The sequence below is a fragment of the Triticum dicoccoides genome, chromosome 1B, assembly GCF_002162155.2.
Source record: "Triticum dicoccoides isolate Atlit2015 ecotype Zavitan chromosome 1B, WEW_v2.0, whole genome shotgun sequence".
NCBI lineage: Eukaryota > Viridiplantae > Streptophyta > Magnoliopsida > Poales > Poaceae > Triticum > Triticum dicoccoides.
The window spans coordinates 468,595,619-468,603,655 of NC_041381.1; the positions used below are offsets into that span (position 1 = coordinate 468,595,619).

At 50.9% G+C, this 8,037-nt stretch overlaps 1 pseudogene; it reads right to left on the reverse strand.

Annotated features, from left to right (window-relative positions):
• LOC119350481 overlaps positions 1-4,729 on the reverse strand; it is a 5,762-nt pseudogene extending 1,033 nt beyond the window's left edge.
• Positions 4,730-8,037: the final 3,308 nt, after the last annotated feature.

Genomic DNA, 8,037 nt, shown 5'->3' on the forward strand with positions numbered 1-8,037 from the left:
AACCACCCCTAGAGTTGTACATAGCTCCATCGGTGTTCCAGCTGTCATCCATAAGGTCAAGTCGTCTTCAATAGGAGAGCGGCGTGTCGGCGGCTCGTTCTGACGGCAGTAGTGGTCCTTCGATGATCTTATAATCTTGACGAAAGTTTTATTATGTTTCATATGCTTTGTACTGCTGGTGAATTTCTATAGTAAATGTGATCCTTTTTGTGGAAAAAGAAATCAGACGTTAGGTATCAGATTGGAAACCAAACACGCATGATTAGTACTCCCTCTATATATTTTTGTAAGACATTTAGATCACTACTTTAGATCTGGACGATCTTATAAAAATTCACACAGAGTAGCATTTATGTTTATAATCTTCGATGTCAACAGTCCAAAATCATCTTGTTGCTTTCTGCGGTTTGACTCTGAGTAGCTCACTGTGTCTTCCGGAAAAAAATTCAGGTGATACGAAGCTTCTCATGCTCCCATGATACGGGCTTTTCTGAGTCTTTGGATTTGAGATCAGACGGTCGCATGCTGAGCTTTTGCATGTTTGCAGAAAAATCCTCTAGGACCCGACATTTTCGGACAAATCCAGAATCTTGATCCATGAACGTTGAATCTCAGATCCAAGAAGAACATGACCGTTGAATTTTAGATCCAAGAAGAACGAAAAGCTTAGTGTCACCTGAAACTTTCCCGTGTCTTTCGACAGTGACATGGACATATACGTTATCTTCCTGCCCTCCTTTTATCGTCCAGCGTGCAAGAATCTCTCTTCAACTTTACCATGAATTTCGCGACAGTGACATCAAGCACAAAGCCTTATCCTGAATGCTGGGTGCTGACTGTTGAGCCCTCTCTACACCCTACTCCTGTCCAATACTTCTATTCAGAGACTCTGAACAATCCTCATCATCAACAGGAAGTCCCTATCGGGGCTGACAAGGATTCGCTGCTCCATACGTGTCACCTCACAGCTCACCCGTCCCAGCAACGGCTAAATTTCGTGTTTTGACCCTTTTTCCAAACAAATTCAGGATCTGACCCCACTTTGAAATATTTTCGGGATTTAACCCTTTCGCTACCGCCAGAGCTCGGCGGTAGGGTGTGACGGAGGGGGACGGCGGCCGTCACCGCGCGCTGACGTGGATAAGTACCTTACCGCCAGGAAACATGGCGGTAGGCTGTCTAACCCTACCGCCAGCGACCCTGGCGATAAGGTGTGGCAGGGTTATTGCCAACCAGGCATTCTGTAACGAAATATGCTACTACCCTGGCGGTAGGTCCACCCTACCGCCAGGACACATGGCGGTAGGTTGTGTAACCCTACCGCCAGGTTGCCTGGCGGTAGGGTTTTCTGTTTTGTTTTTCCAAGTTCATTTGGTCGCTTGTTTTCAAATTCAATATCACAGCAAGTTTCACAAATATGACAGCAATATCATAGATTTTAAACAATTAAATTTGGGCATCACGTAGATCCATATTAAGATAACTTGAAGTGCATAGAACATTTCAAACACATAGATCCACAAATAGCAAACACATAGTTCCATATAGTTTCGCAACCACTAGACAAGTTCAACCAAACTAAAAGAGCCAAGTATCGAAGAGCATAATCACTTGCTCCTTCCCCTCTTGGAGGTACGGTCCTCGTTACTCTTTGAACGAGTCTCTTCGGTCTTCTTCTTGGGCCGGCGAGGAACCGGTCTCTGGAAAGGGTCCGGACTCAGCAAATCCTTCTTCGGATTCCTCTTCGGCAGCTGAGATGCCTGAGATGTTTGAGTTGGTGGAGGTCCATAATCTTCATCGTACTCCTCCTCCCCGTTGCTCTCATCCTCCTCCTCCTCCTCCTCCTCCTCTTCTTCATGTGTGGCCTCCTCATCCTCTTCCTCCTCCTCCTCCCCAACCAACCTGGACGACGAGGGAGCATGGCTCGATGAGGCGATGAGACCCTGTGTGGCTACAGGCTGATAAGCTTCAACTGACCCAGCTCCAGCACACCCAAGCAGCCCTACGAGCTTGTGACAACGCTGCACGAATTTCTGCACTCACAATGAAGAAAGGTCATAATAAGTATCAGATCGACTGACTGCAAGTGAACAAGATGCATCTGTTTCGAGGAGGCTGAAATTGTACCTTCATCGTCCCCCTGACTCTGGTCTCCGATTGTACGCTTCCGGGAAGATCACCTAGTGCATCTGAGGCTTCAAAGATGCATCTGTTCAGCTCACTGGACTGCAATGGCATAAGTCAGTCACGATGACGAATAAAATATTTTAAATACGACCGTCGGTTCAAACTTACCACTCTGTTGATGAGGAGTGCAAACTCCCTAAATCCACTTTGCATGTCTCTGATGCCGGTCTGGTATGCCTGTTCATCGGGGTCAGCCCACTCCAGCTCTGCGATGTCTTCCGCCGTCCATCGAGGCCTGAGACGAAGACGGTGCTTCTGGCCATCATCGTACCACCTCATGTGTCGGCCCAGGTAATCATCCCAGTTAGTCACTCTCCTCTCCACGTCTTTACGGTACCTCCGTCGGTTCCACTCCGTCACATGAGTCTTATGCTCCTCTCCCCAGTCTGTGATCGACTGATTCTTCTGCCGGCTCATCCTGCAAGGCATAAGCAACAAGAATCATCATAAGTGCAATGAGATCATCATAAGCAACAAGAAACATGATAATCTCACGGAGAACAAAGAGCTCACAGGTGGAGCGCGTGGCCGCCGGTATCGGTGGGCTGGCCCGGTGGGGTATGCTGATAAATCCCAAACTGCGTGGCCACGCGTTGTGGCAAATGCCACTCGTCGGCGTACACACAGATCATGGGCACGATGCACCGCCAGAGACCATGGTCCGCATCGCACATCACGTTCAGATCAAAGTCCCACTCTCGTTCTTCTCGATACGGGCACCAGATTACCTATTACATATACCTTGGTAAGTTCGCACTCTCGGTCAATAGTGGAATCAAAGAGAAAGGTGTTGGGCGAGTTCATATACCTGCGTATGCGTCAAAGCGTCCCACTCGTTGGTGTAGGTCTTGTACGAAGTCTTGTTTAGGCCTGTGTAGAGTTTGACAACGTCCCACTCGTAAGCTACGGTGGGGTTTCGAGTCTCGTCGCCTTCTTCGCCATAGTCTTCCCATGGGAGTCTTCGCAACTTCTCCGGACGCCCCACCGGCAGCCGCTCCCACATCCAAATGGAGAAGGCCCAGACAAAGCCACCCATATTGGACTTGTCTCCAGTCCTCTGCGTTGCGTCGTCAAGCTGCAAAACATCAAATGAGGATCAGATATAAGAAAATGTCATGGACACACTATCGTAGGTAGGTACGCAATTAGACACTCTCTTACCGAACGGTATAGGTAGGCGAGAGATGCCGTCCCCCAACTGTACCCTGCATCCCAGTCGGCTAGGAAGAACAGATACAACCAGTTGGCAGAGTTTCCGGAGCTGTCTGGAAACACGACCTCCGTGAGAAGATACCACAGGTAGGCCCGCACGTACCACTCCACAGTCGCCTTGTCTGCGCCTTCGGGGCATGTCTTCCGGTGCTCCAAGAGCCAGATCAACGGCACACCGGATGTACGGTTACTCTTGGCACCGGGGCAGTCGCCGATGAGGGTGGTGACCCTCTCCTGCCAGTTGGTCCTCTCCACTCGACCGATGAGTGCATGACCCTCGATCGGCATGGCAGTAATCATCTCCCAGTCCTCGAGGGTCACCGTCATCTCCCCGCATGGCAGATGAAAAGAATGGTTCTCCGGTCGCCACCGGTCAATCAACGCTGTCAGAGCTGCGTGGACAAGCGTCGGCGACTGACGCTTGAACTGCAACACGAAACCCAACAGCCGAGATCTCTTGAAGAACGGCACATAGCGCTCGTTGTAGTCCATATGCCCATGAACCCCGTGACCCCTCATGCGTAGTGGCTGGAGCATCTGTCAAAAATTGAACGCCAAAAGTTAGGAAATTATTTTCGTCAATCCGAAAACTTGGATCAAAATTTCATTCATATAACTTACCTCTCCGTTCTCTATGAAACGGGCACGATGACCCTTGTCGAATGCCCAGTCCAGCATGCAGTACCGTGGGCCGATGTTGTCCGCAAGAGGTGGCCGCCTTAATAAAATTTCATAAACAAAAGCACCATAAGCATGAAGCATACATAAGCAAAAGATGAACTCAAATCATATCGACATGCATCATATCAAAATAAAATTTTAAGCATATTTATCCAACAACATCTACTACACATGATGGATCAAATCATAGCAACATGCATCATATCAAAAAAAATCCTCCAACATACATCATATCATCATATTTTTAAATATTTTTTCCAAACAACATCTTCATATCATCATATCAATATGAATCATCAAACTAGGGTTCAGCTTCACACTAGATCATATCATCATATCAACATGCATCATCAAACTAGGATTCATCCTCATATCAACATTACATCATAATTTTTTTAACAAAATAAATTATGAACTAGGGTTCATCTTCACACTAATATATGAACTATTGATTAGAGTTCATATCCAATACCACTAGTTACTAAAGAACTAAGAACTACAACTACAATCAATCTTAGGAGAAAAAAAATCCAATCTAAGTTAAAAAAACATGAGGGATTTCAAGCAAATAATGCGTCGAATCGGAAGCAAGTTTGCAAAAACTAATTGGAGGGATCGGAGGAGCTTACGTTTCTCTCTTTGGGGCCATCTCGATCCGCCAAAACGGTGAAGAAACGGTGAAGATCGGAGGGGAAGAGTGGAGGAGATGAGAGAGGGAGAGAGGGGCGCGACTTGGGGGAGAAAATGGATGAACTGCCGACTTGGGGGAGGGGAGGGGTGGGGAGAAGGGAAGGGGCGCGGGGGTCTCGGGCGAAATAACTGGCCGGACCCTACCGCCAGGGGATCCGACGGTAGGGTTACACAGTCTACCGCCCGGGCCCCTGGCGGTAGGGTGCGACGGAGGGGGGACGGCGCCGTCTCCGCGCGCTGACGTGGATAAGTTTCCTACCGCCAGGGTCCCTGGCGGTAGGCTATGTAACCCTACCGCCATGAGCTCTAGCGGTAGGAAAAATGGTCAAATTTCGAAAATATTTCAAACAGGGTCAGATCCTGAATTTGTTTGGAAAAAGGGTCAAAACACGAAATTTTGCCCCCAGCAACCCCTATAGATTGACAAGCCTCCGGCCGGCCTGAGCTGTGCTCCATGTCATGCCACATCACGCCAAGTACGCACCGAGATAAGGCTTTCTGCGTGACAGCAAGACCCCAACCAGACCGCCGTACTAGCTGCAATCAATCAATGCATCAATGATTGAGCCATCGACGGCAGCCAGGCAGATGATCAGTGCACAAACGGTGGTCTGGATCCCACGGTGACCTTTCTTCAACGGGAAAGGGCACCAAAAAGTTGGCAGATGATGTCTGCTCGCCTTGTCCCCTTTGTCCTTGTCACCGATCGGCGACTGCTGCCTCCCGTCGGACATCGACTCCCGCGGCCGGCGGCACCCGGAGGCCACGGGGCTGGGGTGCGTGACGTGCCCGATCGACCTAGCGAGCGAGCTCGCGCACATGCACGCGCTCGCCGGCCGGCCCGGCACATGCACCCGCGCGTGAGGAGGGCGTCTCGGGCTCTTCCTGGTCGTGGTTGACGCGTAGAGAGCGCGCGCGGCGGCGCGTGGCGACGTGGGTGGCATGTGGTGAGCTTTGCGAGACGTACGGCGTCGGCGTGGCCGACGCGAGCGGCGAACCTAGTCGGCTCGGGCGCGTCGACGGATGATGGGATCCTAGGAGGACCTTGGTTCATGTGTACGCTAAACCCGTACCTTCGCGTACTCCATTTGACGTCTGATTTGATAAGACCGTAGGAGGGATAATCGCTTGTACTCCTGCATACCATGAGATTTGGCAGATCCCGATAGTTCACTGCATATATACAGGAGTACTCCTGTGGCCCACCAACGTGGCTTCATCGACGGCCTGACACGACCCAGTTTCGACTACAGCAAGACAAGACCCTCGCGAGGGGGGCGACTTCAAGACCTCCCGGAGGAGCGGCCTCCCCAGGCGGCCTTCTGAGTGGAGTGGAAATTTCTATGCAAGACCCAGCCTCACGAGGCTGAAATGACATCAATCATGACGACCAAGGCCAGATGCGCGCCAGCGGACGCAGAGCAGCAGGTTTCCTCTTTGGTGCAAAGGAGGCAAGCACAGGTGTGGAGTCCCAAAGAATCAGTCAAAGGTTGCCATTTGCGTACAACGAGACCAAGATCGCCAGAACGGCATGATGAATGTCATCGCCGAGCCCACCACGACGTCACGCTCAGAGGCTTTGCACGCGAAGACCACCTTTCGTCAGGATTAGATGTACTTCTTGTCCCCTTTCAAATTGCCGTCGTGATCCCTTCCCGCCTAACTTTCGGAGGAAGAGGACCAATGCCACTATAAATATGGCCTAGCCACCACCATAAAGGGGTATCGACTCATCAGGTGATTAGCTCATCGAATCACCGAGAGCTCATCACAAGAACACGCCTCCTGAGGCCGTTCTTCCACTTGTACTAGTTCATCCTCAACCCCTCGCGAGGCTAATCTACCACAAAGTAGGAGTTGGGTATTACACCGCAAGGTGGCCCGAACCTGGGTAAAATTGCCGTGTCTTTCTCTGTCGTGTTCATCGAGCTAGGTCATGAGAGCAGCGAATCGATCAGCTTGAGAGGTTTGAGTTCTTCGCACACGCCCCTGAGTTCGAACCTTTCTTGGGTCTGCGGAGCCTGGAATCCGACATTCGGCGTGACGGGTAGGGGGCGTGCCGAAGCCTCTCTTCCGCCAGTTGTTTCACCCCGTTCTGCTGTTCTCATGGCGGGCGCTCGCCGAGTTCGTGCCGAGCGCTGGGCAGCCCTCGCCGCGCGCGTCGGCCAGACGGTGCCCGCGGGCAATGATGCCCCTTGTCGCTCCCTGTCGCCCGTGGCCAACACTGCCACTGGCCCTGCAGCCCACGAGTAGTAGGATTCATCGCTGCCGCCCTCCGTGCGGCGCGACGGCCGCACCGCCACTCCGTCGCTGACCCTGGCCGCTGCTTCGTCCTTCCACGCCCGTCGCGGGCCGGCGATCGCGCAGTCGGTGATGCTCATGGCGCGTGAGCTTCTGCGCTACCATCCGGCCGACGACCTCTACGAGGTTTGGCTGGACCGCATCGCCGAGCTCGTCAATGCTGCTGGAGAGGCTCCTGTGCTGTCCCGTTGTAGGATCGAAAGTATGTCTAGAGGGGGGGGATTAGACTACTTGACCAAATAAAAATCTAGCATTTTCCTAATTTTAAGTCTTGGCAGATTTTAGCAACTTAACACAAGTCAAGCAATCAACCTACACATGCAATTCTAAGAGTATAGCAGCAGAAAGTAAATCATTGCATATGAAGGTAAAGGGGAGGAGTTTGGAGGGAGCAAACGCAATGTAGACACGGAGATTTTTGACGTGGTTCCGATAAGTGGTGCTATCGTACATCCACGTTGATGGAGACTTCAACCCACGAAGGGTAACGGTTGCGTGAGTCCATGGAGGGCTCCACCCACGAACGGTCCACGAAGAAGGAACCTTGTCTATCCCACCATGGCCATCGCCCACGAAGGACTTGCCTCACTTGGGTAGATCTTCACGAAGTAGGCGATCTCTTTGCCATTACAAACTCCTTGGTTCAACTCCACAATCTTGACGGAGGCTCCCAAGTGACACCTAACCAATCTAAGAGACACCACTCTCCAAAAGGTAATAGATGGTGTGTTGATGATGAACTCCTTGCTCTTGTGCTTCAAATGATAGTCTCCCCAACACTCAACTCTCTCTCTCTCCCTCACACACATATTTGGATATGGTGGAAAGATGATTTGAGTGGAAAGCAACTTGGGGAAGGCTAGAGATCAAGATTCTTGTGGTTGGATTGGAATGTCTTGGTCTCAACACATGAGTAGGTGGTTCTCTCTCAGAAAATGAGTAGCGGAAGTGTAGGCACGTTCTGAT